The sequence below is a fragment of the Piliocolobus tephrosceles genome, chromosome 1, assembly GCF_002776525.5.
Source record: "Piliocolobus tephrosceles isolate RC106 chromosome 1, ASM277652v3, whole genome shotgun sequence".
Classification (NCBI taxonomy): domain Eukaryota; kingdom Metazoa; phylum Chordata; class Mammalia; order Primates; family Cercopithecidae; genus Piliocolobus; species Piliocolobus tephrosceles.
The window spans coordinates 27133199-27150455 of NC_045434.1; the positions used below are offsets into that span (position 1 = coordinate 27133199).

The 17257-nt window shown below is 35.4% G+C and overlaps 1 long non-coding RNA gene across 1 annotated transcript in view; it reads right to left on the reverse strand.

Moving 5' to 3' along the window:
* Window positions 1-825: 825 nt before the first annotated feature.
* The window catches only part of LOC111539329, a 32784-nt gene continuing 16352 nt past the window's right edge, over window positions 826-17257 (reverse strand). The window contains exon 2 of the long non-coding RNA XR_002730638.1: window positions 826-1938. This is a non-coding gene — a long non-coding RNA (uncharacterized LOC111539329). The remainder of the gene's footprint in view (window positions 1939-17257) is intronic.

Here is a 17257-nt window from a genome sequence, read left to right on the forward strand (position 1 = left end):
CTTCCTTCCCTCCACTTCAGAGTAACCTTGAGATGGAACAGTCTGAGGATTACATTGCTATAATCCCTTAGCAGTTAGTTCCACAGCAGGAGGTGCCTGCTACAGACAAAATTATAGGGTTAGGAATGTTCACAATTCAGTGACCCGATTGGCTGACTATTCCTTAGAGCTTTAGAATCAAATATTTATACATCTAAATGGGAGCAAAGAAAGGAAAATGGTTCATAAAGAGAGTCCCAGAGCATGTATTATTGAAATAACAGATGGAAATATTATATTTTTGAAACATTCTTTCTATAAAGAAGTCTTTTGAAGTGTGTTTTGGTAGGATAAGCTGAGCCAAAAGTGGAGCAGAGTGAAAGAAAAAAATAAGGTTTTATATTCAAATGTTTGGTGTCAGCAGAGTATAAAGTTAGCACTTCCCAAAAAAGGCATGTCCCAAAAAGCACTGCAGCACAATGTGTTTGCTCTACTTCACATAACAGTCCCAGAGGAGAAATATTTCAAAATACATTTTACCATCACTGCTCAGTTTGTGTGTGGACTCTCCCAAAACTTGACCTCTGACATCTTTGCAGAGGGTGTATGATCTCCCACGACTGAATTTTTTATGTTTCCTAAAATGACTGAAACCTAAGCTAAGACTCAGTCATTATCTTGAAAAAGCTGTTGGCTACCTCATACTTGCTGAGAGTTTGGTAAGAAGTATATTTAAATTGTAGGTTTTATGCCACATGGACAATAGTGATTGGTCATCTAGGCAGGGCTGCTTACAGACTAAAAATGGAGACATGCAGAAAGCAAGAAAGTAGGCAGAAGGCCAGATGAAAAATTCATCACACTTTCTTTATTTTCCTGTACATGGGAGCCTGTACCCATGACAGAACCAACAATTCAGAATTATTCTGTTGTCTTTCCAGGAAAAATATCCCATTACTAAGCAATCAATTTGAAGTGCTCCATGGCCAGTCCAATTTCTCCACCATTTAGCTCTGAGGACATGGTTCAGTTATCCTGCTAGTCTCAGCTTTTAGCTGGATCTGCCATATGATGATGTGATTTATTTCATGGCAACTGGTAGTCACTCTGGTTGAAAAAAGAAAAAGAATCCACAGGAACACAATGATTTTGACCTTGTATCCAGACAAGATTTATATCTGTGACAGGGATCTGAATGCAATTCCTACTTGAGTCATTCTTAGGGGAAACAAAAGGAAGACTAGCCTGGGAGAAAGACTACTGGCTGGGATGTAAGAAATGAAGGAATTGCTGGTTCTCTTTCCTTCAGTACCCTGTAAAGTCCAGGGTATTGATAGATTCACGTCAGGTGATCTAGGTATTGATAAGAGTTTGGGGATGTGGTATTTGTATACAGGCCCTTAGCACCAAACAATAGTCAGTTGGCAAAGGGCATAAATCCAGTAACCTATGGCCTCTGAAAATTCAGAATTGAGTAACCATATGGCAACCTCTAACTTCTGCCAAAAGAAAGAAACAAGAAAGAGAAAAAGAGACAGTAATTCACTTGCACCCACCAGTGAGGCCACCTCAGAGCAAAGCAAAAAAATGCTTTAGTGATGGCTCCTTGGGTGACAGCATCTGTTCAGGGAGTTGACTCAGAAAGCCTCAGAAGCTCAGGGTTCCAGCCAGGAGCAGAAAGGACTCTTGGCAGAGCTATTTCCTGTACCTCTTTTGATCATAAAGCTCAGTTTTGGAAAGGTTCTCACCAGTCTTGTGGTTTCCTGGTCGTGCGTCAGTACATTCTGGCTGAAACACTTCCCTTCCTTCAGGCCAGCCCCTCCGCCAATGGCTCCCAGTTCCATGGTTCACTCTCTTCAGCTTTGAACTAGACTCCAAGGACACTGCTGGCTGCAACATAAACCTTGAATGAGAGTTTGCAGCTGGGATGGTAGCCCTCCCCTCCTTGTGATGGGGATCCTAAAACGAAAAAAATAAGGGTGAAACCAAAAGTCCATAGAAGCATAGAATTTTAGAATCAGTGAGTAGTTAGCATACAATCTCTTTTCCAATATAGTATGCAATAGAGTCACCTGGGCAACTGGTTAAAATAGAGAGATTCTTAGTCCAACCTCAGACCTTCTAAATGAGAATCTTTAAGTAGAAACTGGGAATCTGTGTTTTCAAGAATCTCCTTGGCAATTCTTACATAGTTGCTGTATAGTATAATTTACCAAGTTTTGTAAATTAGGAAACATTAATTAACTTTGTCAAGGTAAAACAGGTGGCCTAAATCTCACGTTGTGCTCTTTCTATTGTACCACATTGTCCTTTACTCTTCTTTCTTGTGATTCTGTAATCGGGTTTGGGTCTCGTGTTTCCTAATCATGCACTCTTCCTGTGCGTGTATTTCTCTAAAAAATAACTCAGTCTGTTTATATAAGGTCACTTTCAAATCCCATTACCCTCAAACACAGGCCGTATTAGACAAATGTGTAAGCTCAGAACAGCTATTAGAAATGGCAATGTTCTTATTCATCTGTTCCTGATGAGAAGGTATATATGATGTGACCAGGGACACTGGCAGTTTGGATAGCTCACATATGTCCTCCCCCACAAACCAAAATAAAAAGGAATTCTTCAGACACTTTAGTAAGCGATAATTATATACAGTCATTCAAAGTTTTCAGGGTTATTTATAGAACAAAGTTTCTGCTGGATGGCTTGGGTATGCTACAAAGTAGAAATGGTTAAGCAGAAGACCAAAAGATTATCCAGTGAAAATGGGTTATTTTTCTCTAGAAACTTAATGGTATTAGAAACTGTAAATTTTGCAATGGATCAGAACCACCATAAGCTGAAAGGAGCCCTAAGGATGATATATGCTTCCTCATTCCCATGCTTACAGACCAGAGTATGAACTGTGCCAGGACTCACAGACTAGCTCAGAGAAGTCATAATACCATGTGATTAAGTACTTCATGGTATATGCATAGAGGAAACTTTTAAAATAATGCAAGAATAAAATTGTGGTTGACACTGCAACTTTTGGAGTCAGATAGATCTGAATCAAAATCCCAGATCTACTACTCACCAGCTGTGTAGACTTGAGGAAGTTTTTAAATTTCTTTAAGTCTTAATTTCCTCATCTATAAAATGAAACATGAGAGGGCTCTCAAGAATATTAAAGCATGAGAGTGGGAAGAATGTATTGGGGAGGGGGTGCTGGGTTTTGGAAGAAAACAACAGACAAAGCGAGAAATATAGGTAAACCAAAGTTATCCAAGGAGAAATACAAAGTTATCCAAGGAGTAACAAACTAAAAATATTTGTATGATAATTAACCTAAAATATCAATGTGAGTTTTGACACCAAATCCCATGAGTCCTGTGCCCACCTTAGGATATGTAAAGATTGTCAAATATGGATAACAAACACGTATTATATAAGCCCCATGAAATTAGGGAGTTTTATATGTTTGTTCACTCCCATGCTTTCTGCTTAGTTATGGAACGAATGAATAGGTTGGTAGGATCTAAAAAGAGCCAAAGTCTTGATACCTCAACAAGAAAGGAGGTCAATTAATATGTAATGAATATATAAATACCTCTGAGCCTTCTGGGTGACTGTCTATCCTGTGTGCAGTTGTGTGTGCCAAGTCTCTGCCATACAGCTAAGAAATGAAGGTTAGGTTCTGTTGTAAGAACAAAGTAGATTCCCTGTTGTGTTGCTAAAATGTCTTAAACTCTGCTTCAGTACCAATGAACTTGGGGAACACCTGCTTAGATAAAAGTTCTAATATTAGTAACAAATTGCTTAATACTTGATATTATCTCAAATCAGATGCCACATCAAGAAAGCCATAAGTTTGTTCTGAACATTTCCAAAACATTGCTACAATATAATGGAGACTTGGTGAAAAGGTGTTGGAAGTAAACCATAATTTAATAAATCCTTCTTGTATTACAGATGAAGTTCAAAGCCATTAAATTGGCAGAAAAAAAGTGAGGAGAGAAGAAGGGGGAGGTTAGTAGAAAGAAGGAAGGAATGAAAGAAGGAAAAAGGAAGGAAGACCAGCAAAGAGAGTATAGGATCATGTACTTAAACAAAAGTATAAGTAAGCTAAAACTTGCAGTTATTTTTTAATGTATATTCTCTTAACATATCATTGCCTTAACAAGTTAAATTAGTCACTATAAAATGAGTCAAAGTGTTGCGAAGAACAAGAGTAGTTCCCTCTTAACAGCTCATTGATATGTACCTAGTGCCTTGGTAGTGGAAGTGGTGCAGCATGCTGGTTATGAGCTCAAACTTGGGGTCATAGAGATGAAGACTGGCTCTGCCTCTCACTAGTTCTGTGACTTCAAAGAAGCCACTTATGCTGACTGAGCCTCAGTTGTTTTTGTTTTTTTGTATAAGGGATATAAAAACATATACCTCACAGATTTGTATAAAGACAGTTTTGATAATAAATCCCAAAACATGGTATACAAGGCTCAACAAATGGTAACTACCATTTTCATCATCATCACTAATATTCTTGACATCTTGAAACATCTCAATATCTGAGATCCTGAAATCTCTGTTTTATTATTTAAAAATGTATTATATGTGTTGGTATGGAAAATGGGGCTGCGAAATGTATTTATTGCTGGAGCTCTTGGGAGAAAGATCTAAAACGCTATACCCCTGTGGCAGTTGAGATGACTATACTTAGCTTTTATATGTATCCTGTGCTCACTAACTGCATGCAAGTTTTTCTATCCTTTGTATTCGACCTTCTGGTTACAAACAATAGATTTTACCTTTCGCTGATGAAGCAACTAAAGCAAAGAAAAATGAAATACTTGGCCTGGGATCATAAGATGAGCCATAATTATCTTAATTCCCCAAATCCCAGTCCTGAGTTTAGCCAAACAAACTGGAGTTACCATGGGGTATAACAATGAGTCAACCACAGAGATATTTGGGACAATTTTAAGACAATCCAAATACACTTTGCATTTCTTAGTTTGTATTATACAAAAAAAAGTAAACTGAAACAGAGGAATGGATAATACAAAACTGTGTAGTAAAAATAGTAAGGAGTCTTTTAAGTTCTACTGTAAAAACAAAGTAGATTTGATTCATGAGCTACAGGAAGATTATTCTGCCAAAAGAGAACCAAAAGAATGAGGTAAGTTTTAGAGAAAAATGATTAACATAGTCTGTGTGGTTACTAAGGTTGTTGCATGGAGACTTAAAATATTTAAATAAAATAAGAAATTCTGAGAAGCCAGAGAGTAGAATAGAAGAACACAGAAATAGGAGTAAGGAGGCCTGGCTCTGTTCATCATGAATTGAACTGCTTTTTGGAGATCACATAGTTGCTAAAATGGGGATATCTATCCTAACCCTAAAGAATGGTTATGAAGATATAAACACAAAATACTAGTTTTTTTAAAAAACTAAAAATAATATGCACACTAGGTATTATTGAAACTTACTTATTAGGAAACATTGATTATTTCATATCACCACCCCTGTCTCCACTAGAAGAAACCCTGGAAAAAAATGTAGCCTTGAATCCCATTCTCCTTTACCCATAAGTAGACGTGTATTAAATACTAATTCTGGATATTGTAAAGGATTCAAAGACCTACAAAACATCAATTCTGCCCTTCAAAAATTTAGTTGGAGTATAAAACATAAAAGGTATATAATTACAGAAAGATAAATTATTTGATGAAGATAAATCACAGTTTGATAAATTGCTAAAAGATTTCCACAAATGACTACCATAAAAATTTTTTCATGTTGATGAAAACTAAAATGGTTAAAGGGAGAAAAATAAAAGGAAGTTGAGTTTGTGATAAGACATGGAGGAATTAAATTGTTAAAATGAAGGTGTGGTTTTTTTATATCATAATGAAAAGTTAAACATTCATCCGATAGAAATTGAGGAAAGTCTAAGAAATATTTTAGTAAGAATGAATCTTTTGGAAGACTCATCTAGCACTGGTGGTTTGGATAAGGAATAAAAGCAAGGAGGCTCATTAGGAGACATTTGTGATCATTCAAATACAGGAACAAGCGCCTGAAATACAGTTATGGCTGTAGGAATTAAAATGAAACAAGTATATGAGAAATTTTTAGGGAGATTTCTTACGGAAAAAGTCTACAAAATCTGACAATTGATTCAGTGAATAAAGTAAAAATCAGGATACAAATCAGGCAAAAGAGACTATGGTTTTAAGCCTTGGTTCAGAAAAACATGGTCCTACCTATAGATATAGAATGTCACAAGGAGAATGTTTTCCTATTATAACACTTAAGAATAAAATTTTCAGCACAATACTTGGGGAGTAGTAATAGCTCTAAAAATTACTACTGTCAGATATACTTAGAGATGTCTCAATAAATCAAGGGTAGGTTAGAGAAAATCAGAGACCTGGAAACACAAATTCCAATAGTCTGCAAATATGCTATCTACCTTGTGGACTGGGCATTATCCACTGTGACATAAGCAGACATATCAAGTTTACATGGCCTTAGAAAAGTGAATAGTTAAATTTGCTTAGATGTTATCAAAGCCTAAGTGTTGTAGTGTCTTTCAGAGCATGTGGGATGTGTATCAATAGATTATCTCTTCTTACAGTACATTCTAAGAATGACGATGTATTCTCCCAATAATTCACAACAAAAACTTGAATAATTGTGGTCAGGAGAATAATGGTTCCCCAAAGATGTCTGTTTCCTAACCCCTGGGACCTTGAATATGCTACTTTACATTGTAAAAGGGTCTGCAAAAATGATAAATGTAAGGATCTTGTGATGGAAGATGACACTGGATTATCCAGTTGAGCTTACTATAATCACAGGTCCTTTTAAGTGAAAGAAGACAAGAAAGTCAGAGTTAGAGAGAGATTTGAAGATGCTACGCCTCTTAATTTGATGATTAAAAAAGTGGCTATGAGCCAAGGAATGCAGGCAACCTGTAAAAGCAAATAAACAGATTCTCTCTCCCCTAGAACCCCTAAAAGATAGGCAGCCCTTTCAACACCTTAATATGAGTCCAGTAGGACTTTGCAGGACTTCTGACCTACAGAATTCTAAGGTAATAAATTTGTATTCTTCAAAGTCTCACTTGCTACAGAAAAAATAGGAAATCCACACAATAATATTATGTATATTTGTTGAATAATACATGTTAATTGTTGAAAATTAAAAGTCTATAAAAATAATATTTTTAACAATACGATGACCAAATTTACTTGTCTGGCACTGACAGAATAACATGTACCTGATTTGTCTTCTTATAAACAACTAGAAACTCGACAAAATATAAGAAACAACTCTTTTCAGATATATGACTGTATTCTCTACAAGAGAGTAGGAAAATGAAGTGAGCTCTACAATCCCCCAGGTGTCTCCCTGAAAACACTTTTGAGACCACATTTGAAATTCCAGCCATCCAGAGGGAAGAGACTTTTTAGAACATCTGTACCATACAACAGAGACTCAAGAAACATTGTACCTTAGTTGTAGGACTAAACTAGCTCCAGAAGACAGGCAACTCTAGACCTGCACTGAGAAAGTTTAAAAATAAGCCTGAAAAAATTAAATGAAACCTCAATTTATCTAGCTGGCACTCAAAATAAGAGTTAACACTCTTCAAATGGAAGGAAACAAAATACACAGACTCTTCAATGTAATATTCACAGTATTTCAGCAACCAATCAAAAAATACTAAATATGCAATAGGCCAGGAATTATGACCATAACCAAAATACAAATGAACTGGTAGAAACAGATGCAGAAATGATAGAGATGGTAGAATCAGTATACAAGGATGTTCAAACATCTATAATAAATAGGGTCATGAAGTTAGTAAAGCACGAACATAAGAACAAGAGAAATCGAAACTAAAGAGTGAAATTGAACTTCTAAAACTGAAGTTCATGTCAACTTCACTAGACGGGAATAGCAGCCAATTAGACATTACAGAAGAAAAGATCAATGAATTTGAAGACATAGCAAGAGAAACTATCCAAACTATAGCACACAGAGAAAAAAAAAGGTAAAGAAAAAGATAAGACTCAGTGACTGTGGAACAATATCATATAGTTTAACATACATGTAAATGGATGCCCAGGAGAAAAACTATTTGAAGACGTAAAATCAGAAGTTTCCCAATTTGATGAAAACTATAACCCATGTATCCAAAATGCCCATGCATTCAAGAAGCAAAATAAAAACAAAAAGAACCATAGGAAGTCCTATCATTATCAAATTACTGAAAATCTGTAATAAAAAGAAAATATTAAAAGCAGTCAGAAATAAAAAGACACATTAAATTCAGGGAAACAAATATAAGAATGATTAATGACTTCTCAGAAATAAAAAAGCAAGAATACAATGAAATAGCACCTTTAAAATGCTGGATACAAAAAGTATCAACCTAGAAGCTAATACACAGAAAAAATAACCTTCAAACATGGAGATGACCTGAAAGTATTTAAATACAAACAAGAACTGAGATAATTTGTCACTAGAAAACATGCATTAAGAGAAATGTCACTGGACGTTCTTCAAGGCCAAAGGAATATCAGATGGAAACTTGGATTTATAACAAAAATGAAAAGCCCTGAAAATGGCATATGTGGATAAATAGGGTAAATTTTTATTTAACTGTAATTTACTTTACTTTTTAAAATCTACTGTTTAGAACAGTAACAACAATGTATTGAAGGCTAATTTGTGTAAAAATATAATCTATGACAATATTAGCACAATTATGACATAATTTTATGCAAATAAAATTATATGGTAGCAAGAGTCTTACATTATACATGAAGTAGCATATTATTTGAAGGCAGACTTAAAGAAGTTAAAGGTGCTTATTATAAAACTTGAGTAGTCACTACAAAAAAAGACCACATTGGTAATAAACAAAAAAAGGAAATAGAATATTTAAATATACTCCATTAAGACCAAAAAAGCCATGAAAATGGTAAAAACATATAAGCAGGAAAAATGAAGAAATATTTAGGATAGTAAACAAATATGATGAAACTTAACTATATTGATAATTACACTCAATGTAGATGACCTAAACATCTCAATTAAAAGGCAGAGATTGTCACATTGGATAAAAAAGCAAAACATAACTCTATGTTGTCTAAAAGAAATACACTTTAAACTTAAGAACATACAGAGGTTAAAAGTGAAAGAATAGAAAAAGATACCACAGAAACACTAAAGAGAAATCTTATATGGCTATATTAATATTGGGCAAAATATAGTTCAGAACAAGGAATACAATCAGGAATAACAAGGCCATTTCATAATGATAAAAGAGCCAATTCATCAAAAAGATGTAACAATCCTAAATGTGTATGCACTTTATAATACAGCTTCAAAAATACATAAAATAAAAACTAACAAAAATGAAAGGAGAAACAGAAAAGCCCACAATTATAGTTAGATGTAAAAACACATCTCTCCTGGTGATAAAACAGGTTGACAGAAAATCAGTCTAGAAAACTTGAACACTATCAACCAATGTGACACCTAATTGACATATACCAACAATGGCAGGATAGACTTTTTTTCACATGCAAATTGGACATTTACCAAGATAGACCATATGCTGAGACATAAAACAAGTCTAAACAAGTTGAATGGATTGAAATCATATGTCATATGCCCTCTGACCTCAACAAATTTAAATAAGAAACTAATAACACAAAGATGTATGAAAAATCTCCATATTCTTAGAAATTAAACAATATACTTCTCAATAACCCATGAATGAAAGAAAAACTTTTAAAGGCAAATAAGATAATTCAAGTTGTTTGAAAATGAAAACACAACATATCAAAATTTATGGGATACAGCTAAGTGATTGCCTGAAGATAAATGTACAATTGTAATGCTTATGTTAGAAAATAATATGTAATGTCAGTGATCTAAGTTTTCATTCAAAGAAGCTAGAAATCAATTAGACTATTAAGCATAAAATAGAAAAAAAATAATAAAGGCAAGAGCAAAACTCAATGGAATAGAGAAGAAAAAAAGGAGAGAAAAACCAAGTATCTAAAAGATACTTATTTTTAAAAGATCAATAAAATATAGACATCTGGCTAGACTGACCAAGAAGACAAACTTTTTAAACCATAACAGAGAAAAAACAATGCATTTGACTTTATAAAAAAAAAAATTTTTAACTCTTCAAAAGAGAAAATTAGGATATTAAAATGCAATCCATAGACGGATGTGGAGGGATATCTGTAATATATATATTTGATAAAAGGCTTGTATCCAAAATATATACATATAAAATTTTTGCAACTCTTTACTGAGAAAAGAAGCAACCCAATTTTTTGAAAATAGGCAAAAGATTTGACCAATTTCTTGCAAAAGAAAATGTATAAATGGTAAATTAATAGGCGGAAAGATGGTCCACATAATCTGCAATCAAGGAAATACAAAAAGCAAGCCCACAGTAAGATATTACTAGACAGGCATTTAGAATGGCTAAAAATACTTAAACTGTCAATATTCATTGTTGTTATGAATAAAAAATAAGGGAAATTTTTATACATTGATAATGAAAGTGTAAAATATATACACCATTTTGGAAAAGAGTTTAGCAATTTGTGTCACAGTACGCTTACCGTTTGGCTCAGTGATTTCATTTATTGGTATTTACCCATGAAAACTGAAAACATATATTCACAAAAAAAATCTGTATACAAATGCTCATAACGGCTTTGTTCATGGTGGTCCCAAACTGGAAACAACCTAAAGTTCCATTAACAGATAAATGGCTAAACAAATTACGAATGTTGCTTAGCCAAATGAAAAAAACAAACAAAACAAAAAAAAAAGAGAAAGCAAGCAAGCAATGAACTGCTGACATATGCAACAGCAAGGATAAGGTTCAACAATATTAGGTTGACTGAAGAAAGTTGAAAACAAAACAGTGCATACTGTTTTATTGTATGTGCATTCCATTATACTGTTACATATTGCATTATATGACATCTAGAATAGGCAAGACTGATACAGTGACAGAAAGAAGGTCAGTAGGTACTTTGCTGAGTAAAGGGAGGGATGCTGACAGCGAATGGGCATAGGGGAAATTTTGGGGGTGATGAAAATATTCTATATCAATTCAAGTGATTGTTATATGAGTTTATATGTTTGCCAATACTTATTAATTGTTCACCTAATATATATGCATTTTATTGTAGGTAATTTATATGTCAATAATGCTGATTTTAAAGAAAAATCTATTTAAAAATCTATAAATCTGTCATCCAATTTTGTTACAATTATTTCTAATTTTTTCAAACTTCTAATTCATATTCAAGATTCTATTCTATGTACTATTTGATACCTGTTTCTCTACCTGTACCATTTATAAGTACTTGATGCATATCATCAATAATTATTTGCAGACATTTGCTAACTTAATGATCCCTATGACCCTTTATTATTTTAATAAAAATTTGTCTTATAGTTTGGTATTTAGATGTTCAGTTTCTCATTTTTAGAAATAATACTCCAGTCATCACCTCTACACGTAAAGCTTTGTCCACATTTCTATCAGTTCCTTGTGAAAGATTTCTAGAAAAGCGATACTGGCTTAAGTTGAAGGATCCAGAAAGAAGATATTTATATGTGGCCCCTACTTTTCTGGAATTTTACTTATAAAAATTCTGCTTAAAAGGTGAACCACAATGACAAACCAAGACTATGATTCTTATTTCAAGATGATTTGCTTGGAAGATATATTTTAATTAATTAGCCCATTAGAAATTGGGGCAAGATGGCTGGGCACAGTGGCTCATGCCTGTAATCCAAGCACTTTGCATCATTGTCAGATGCAAAGTTTGCAAATATTTTCTACTATTCTGTAGGCTGTCTGTTTAGTCTGTTGATAGTGTCTTTTGCTGTCCAGAAACTCTTTAGTTTAGTTAGGTCCCACTGTCAATTTTTGTTTTTGTTATAATTGTTTTTGTAGTTTTCATCATGAAATCTCTGCCAGGGCCTATGTCCAGATTAGTATTTCCTACATTTTCTTCCAGGGTTCATGGGTTTTAGGTTTTACTTTTAAGTCTTTAATTTATCTTGAGTGAGTTCTGTACGTAGTAAAAGAAGGGTGTCCAGTTTCAATCTCCTGCATATGGCTAGCCAGTTATCCCAACACCCACAATTGAATGAGGAGTCCTTCCCCATTTCTTGTTATTGTCACCTTTGTCAAAGATCAGATGGCTGTATTATAGATGTGCAGCTTTATTTCTGGGTTCTCTAAGCTGTTCCACTTGTCTATGTGTCTGTTTTTGTACCAGTACCATGCTGTTTTGGTTACCATAGTCTCGCAGTTTAGTTTGAAGTCAGGCAATGTGATGCCTCCAGCTTTATTCTTTTCACTTAGGGTTGCTTTGGCTATTCAGGCTTCATTTTGATTCTATATGAATTTTTGAATAGTTTTTTCTAATTCTGTGGCAAATATTTTTGGTAGCTGGATAAGAATAGCATTAAATGTGTAGGTTGCTTTAGGCAGTATGCTCATTTTAACGTTATTGACTCTTCCTCCATGAGCATGAAATGTTTTTCCATTTGTTTGTGTCAGCTCTGATTTCTTTTAGCAGGTTTTTTTTTTTTTTTTTTTTTTTTTTTTTTTTGGAGACGGAGTCGCACTCTATCGCCCAGGCTGGAGTGCAGTGATGCCATCTCGGCTCACTGCAAGCTCTGCCTCCCAGGGTCACGCCATTCTCCTGCCTCAGCCTCCTGAGTAACTGGGACTACAGGCACCCACCACCACGCCTGGCTCATTTTTTTTTTTTTTGTATTTTTAGTAGAGATGGGGTTTCACTGTGTTAGCCAGGATGATCTCAATCTCCTGACCTTGTGATCCGCCCGCCTTGGCCTCCCAAAGTGCTGGGATTACAGGTGTGAGCCACTGTGCCCAGCCTCAGCAGTTTTTAAATTCTCATTATGGAGATCTTTCACTTCCCTTGTTAACTGTATTCCAAGGTATTTTATTACTTTTGTGGCCACTGGAATGGGATTGCATTCTTGATGTGATTCTCAGCTTGGACACTGTTGATGTATAGAAATGCTAATGATTTTTGTACATTGATTTTGTATTCTGAAACTTTGCTAAAGTTGTTTATCAGACCTAGAAGCTTTTGGACAGAAATTACCAAGTTTCCTAGGTATAAAATCATATCATCTGCAAAGACAGTTTGACTTCTCTTCCTGTTTGGTTGCCTTTTATTTGTATCTCTTGCCTGATTGCTCTGGTTAGGATTTCCAGAACTATGTCAAGTAAGAGTGAGCATCTTTGTCTTCTTCAGATTCTCAGAGGGAATGCTTCTAGCTTTGCCTTGTCAGTATGATGTTGGTTGTAGGCTTGTCATAGATGGCTGTTACTATTTTGACATATGTATCTTCAATGCCTAGTTTGTTGAGGGTTTTGAACATAAAGGGATGTTGAATTTTATTTAAATTCAACATTCTATTGAGATGATCGTGTGGTTTTTCTTTTTAGCTGTTTATGTGATGAATCACATTTATTAATTTACATATGTTGACCCAACCTTGCATCCCAGGAATGAAGTCTACTTGATCATGGTGGATTCGCTTTTTGATATGCTGCTGGATGTGGTTTGCTAGTATTTTGTTGAGAATTTTTGCATCTACATTCATCAGGGGTATGGGCCTGAAGTTTTCTTTTTTTGTTGTGTCTCTCTCAGGTTGTGGTGTCAGAATGATGCTGGCTTCATAGAATGAGATAGGGAGGAGTCTATCCTACTCCAATTTTTGAAATAGTTTCAGTGGGATTGGTATCAGCTCTTCTTTATACATCTAATAGAATTCATCTATGAATCTATCTGGTCAGGGACTCTTTCTGGTTGGTGGGTTTTTTTATCATGATTTAATTTCTGAACTCTATTGGTCTGTCCAGGGTTTCAATTTCTTCCTGGTTCAATCTTGGGAGGTTGTATGTGTCCAGGAATTTATTCGTTTCTTCTAGGTTTTCTAGTTTGTGTGCACAGAGATGTTCATAGTAGTCTCTGAGGGTTTTTTGTATTTCTGTAGGATCAGTGGGATTGTCCCCTTTGTCATTTCTGATTGTGTTTCTCTGTATGTTCTTTTTTTCTCTATTTGTCTTTTAGAGATCTGTCAATCTTATTTATTCTTTCAAATAATCAGTTTTTTGTTTCATTATCTTTTGTATGGCTTCTTATATCTCAATTTCATTCAGCTCTGATTTTGGTTATTTCTTATCTTCTGCTAGTTTGGGAGTTGGTTTGCTCTTGTTTCTCTAGTTCTTTTAGATGTCGTGTTAGGTTGTTAACTTGAGATCTTTCCAACTTTTTGATATGGGTATTTAGTGATATAAACTTTCCTCTTAACACTGCATTAGCTGTGTCCTAGAGATTCTAACTAATGTTGAATCTTTGTTTTTATTAATAATTTCTTGATTTCTGCCTGTCTCCTTATTTATTCAAAAGTCATTCAGGAGCAGATGTTTAACTTCCATATGATTTTGAGAGATCTTCTTGGTATTGATTTTAATTGTTGTTATGATTTAATAATAATCATAATAAAATGTGATTTTATTATGTGGTTTTACACATATTATTTTATATTATTTTACACTGTGGTCTGAGAGTGTGGCTGGTATGATCTGGGTTTTTAAAAAGTTTTTTGAGAATGGCTTTATGGCTGACCATGTGGTCAATTTTAGAGTATGTGTCATGTACAGATGAGAAGAATGTATGTTCTGTTGTTTTGGTCTGGAGAGTTCCATAGATGTCTATTAGGTCCATGTGGTCAAGTGTCAAGTACAGATCTCAAATATTTTTGTTGATTTTCTGCGTCAATGATCTGTCTAATACTGTCAGTGGAGTGTTGAAGTTCTCCCACCATTATTGGGTGGTTATGTAAGTCTCTTCATGCGTCTCTAAAAGCTTTTTTTTATGAATCTAGCTGCTCCAGTATTGGGTTCATATATATTTAGGAAACTTAAATCTTCTTGTTGAATTGAATCCATTAGGTAATGCCCTTCTTTGTCCTTTTTGATCATTATTCATTTACTGTGTGTTTTTACTAAAATAACAACAGCAACCTTTGCATTTTTTTGTTTTCTGTATGCTTGGTAGATCTTTCTCCATCCCTTTACTTTGCGCCTATGGGGGTCATAGCTTGTGGGATGGGTCTCTCGAAGACAGCATACAGTTTATCTTGCTTCTTTATCCAGTTTGCCACTCTGTGCCTTTTAAGTGGTGTTTAACCTGTTAATGTTCAAGATTAATATGGATATGTGTACATTTGATTCTGTCATCACATTGTTAGCTGGTTGTTATGTAGACTTGATTGTGTAATTGCTTTATGGTGTCAATGGTCAATGTGCTTATGCGTGTTTTTGTGGTGGTCACTAACAGTCTTTTGTTTCCATGTTTAGCATTCCCTTAAGAACGTCTTGTAAGGGTGGTCTGGTGGTAATAAATTCCCTTTGCATTTTGCTTGTCTGAACAGGATTTTATTTATCCTTTGCTTATGACTTAGTTTGGCTGGATATTAAATTCTCAGTTGAAATTTGTTTTATTTAATGAGGCTGAATATAGGCCTCCAATGTCTTCTGACTTCCACAGTTTCTGCTAAAAGGTCCACTGTTAGCCTAATGGTGTTCTCTTTGTAGGTGACCTGTCCGTTCTCTCTAGCTGTGTTTAATATTTTCTCTTTCATGTTGATCTTGGAGAATCTGAAGACTATGTGTCTTGAGGATGGTCATCTTCTACAGTATCTCACAGGAGTTCTCTACATTTCTTGAATTTGAATATCATTCTCTCTAGTGAGGCTGGGAAAATTTTCATGGAAAATATCCTCAAACATGCTTTCCAAGTTGCTTCCTCTGTATCCTTCTCTTTCAGGGATACCAATGAGTCATAGGTTTGGTCTCTTTATATAATCCCATATTTCTCTGAGGTTTTGTTCATTATTTAAATTATTTTTTCTTTATTTATTTTATTTATTTTTGAGACAGTATCTCGCTGTCTCCCAGGCTGGAGTGCAGTGGCTGGATTTCAGCTCACTGCAAGCTCTGCCTCCCAGGTTCACGCCATTCTCCTGCCTCAGCCTCCTGAGTAGCTGGGACTACAGGCACCCACCACCATACCCGGCTAATTTTTTGTATTTTTAGTAGAGACAGGGTTTCACCGTGTTAGCCAGGATGGTCTCGATCACCTGACCCCATGATCTGCCCAGCTTGGACTCCCAAAGTGCTGGGATTACAGGCGTGAGCCACCATGCCCGGCCTTTTTTCATTTTTATAATGACTGAGTTGATTGGACGACCCAGTCTTCAAGCTCTGAGATTCTTTCCTCAGTTTCTTGTATTCTACTATTAATACTTCAGAATGTATTATAAAATACTTGTGTGAGTTTTTCAGCTCTATTCAATTAGTTTGGTTCTTTCTTAAAATCGCTATTTTGTCTTTCAGTTCTTGAATAGTTTTACTGGATTCCTTAGATTCCTTGGATTGGGTTTCAACAATCTCCTGAATCTCAACAAGCTTCAGTGCCATCCAGACTTTGAATTCTATGTAAGCCTATTCAGCCATTTAAATCAGGTTAAGAACCGTTGCTGGGGAGCTAGTGTAGTCATGTGGGGGTTAGAAGACATTCTGACTTTTAGAGTTACCAGAGTTTTTACGTTGATTCTTTCTCATCTCTGTGGGCTGATATTCCTTTAATCTTTGTGTTGCTTTCTTTTCAATAGAGCTTTTTGCTTTTGTATTCTCTGATGCCCTTGAGGGTTTGACTGTGGTTTTAAGCTGGGTTTAGTCAACTGGCTTCATTTCTGAATGATTTCAAGGGGCCAAGGCTCAGCTCAGCACTTCTGGGCTGCATGCTCTATACCTGGGGGCCTGGGATCAGGCCCACAGCTTTTTTTCTCGGGCTCCTCAAAGTTAAACACCTGCTGTGCTGGAGGGGCTGAGGTGTTTCCTGTCCACTGGCAATAGCACTCCAATGGGGAGTGTCAGACAAAGCACTTAGGGCAGTGGCACCAGGGTCCACACCAGCAAAGCATCATGGGAGGCTATAGGCAAGCATGTTATGGCAAATCAGTGGAGTACAGCTGCAAGCAGGTGCATGCTGGAAGGGGCCTATCTTCAAAAGCTCTGATGATTAGGCAAGGTCGTCTCACTATGGCAGTGGCCACCAGGAAACACGCTGTTTGGGAATCTGAAGCTTCATTGCAAACAAGTTCAGCCAGGCAGGAACTCTGGAAGAGGCTG